This window comes from Echinops telfairi, unplaced genomic scaffold (assembly GCF_000313985.2).
Source record: "Echinops telfairi isolate 266 unplaced genomic scaffold, ASM31398v2 ScPeMD7_7475;HRSCAF=8513, whole genome shotgun sequence".
Classification (NCBI taxonomy): domain Eukaryota; kingdom Metazoa; phylum Chordata; class Mammalia; order Afrosoricida; family Tenrecidae; genus Echinops; species Echinops telfairi.
Window position 1 is genome coordinate 28,861,791 of NW_022111379.1, and position 1,267 is coordinate 28,863,057.

General features: G+C 38.8%; 1 protein-coding gene across 1 annotated transcript in view; it reads right to left on the bottom strand.

The window, feature by feature from the left end:
• OCA2 (OCA2 melanosomal transmembrane protein) overlaps positions 1 to 1,267 on the bottom strand; it is a 178,919-nt gene that overhangs the window by 44,766 nt on the left and 132,886 nt on the right. The gene's annotated exons all lie outside the window — the stretch shown is intronic.

Consider the following 1,267-nt stretch of genomic DNA (forward strand, 5'->3'; position numbering starts at 1 on the left):
TGAAATGTGTCTGACTCCATTTATTTCTATATATCTCTTTTATCTCTCATGCTCTCTATAACTTTACTATAATATTTACTTATTATTGCTGTACAATTGCGCCTACAGAACCCGTAGTGATTGTGCTAGGAGCTGGCTTCTTCTGGCATTGTCCTGAGTTTTTCTATATACTTGGACTATCACACAGGTTCTTGACTCAAAGCTAAGTGAAAGTGGTTTATTTTCAAATATCAAGAGGGTGGAGGAAGCTAGAAATTATACTAGCCACTAGAAAATAAATTCACTGCTTGTAAAATCCACAATGCATTTACAGCTATGACTGTGCTTGTCTTATGTAAGGAAATGATAGAAAGATTTGCAAATCCCTATGACTGAAGGTGGTAGTATCTTTTAGAGGGAAATGGAAGCGGAGTCACATCTATGGGAGGTAATGTTTCTTTAGGGGCAGCACAAAATCAAAACAGCCAAGCTAAAGTAATTTACTAGGCATATTTCATGATAGAGTTTCACAGTCAATGCCTCTCTGATTGTGCACATGACCTATGGAAGTGATAGGTATACACATAATAGCAACAGTCTGAGAGGTCTGGGTGAGGAAAATTACCAATGTCATCTTCGTTATTAGATACACATCCTCCCAACACACACTTGGTTAATGGAAGAAAAAAATTTGCATGGGGAATTAATCATATCATTATCCTTTCAAATCATAGTTATCAGTGTTGGGAGAGTGACATATGGCCCTGGCTCAGCCAATTTAACTCAAGCTGATATCTGGGCATAACTCAGTAAGGATGAGACTCCCTCCTACCAATGATTGGTAAACTGGAGCACACCACAACACTACTAATCTAGGGATAATCTGGAGTAGATTACAGCACAGTCATCAGGAACAGAATTTCTAAGAATGGATCCCAGGAAAAATGAGCAGAATGGAATAAGGAAAATCCAAGGACAGAGTCTGGTGCACCGTTGAACCTATCTGCTGCCTCACCAAAGGTGGGCTGATTTAGACACACATACACTCTTGTATACTTGATCAAGTCAGCTTTAGTTGGATTTCTGTTGTTTATTACTAAAGACTCTTAACTAAACAACTAAAGTTAACACAAAACAAAGCCCACTATGGATGTATAAAAATCAAACCAAGGACTGTTTCATTAAAATACCCTTAATAGCCAGGCACCATCAGCTTTCTTCGCCACATTTGCTTATGCACCCATTTGTCTTCAGTGATCCGTTCGACACCTCGTGATCACACAGGCTG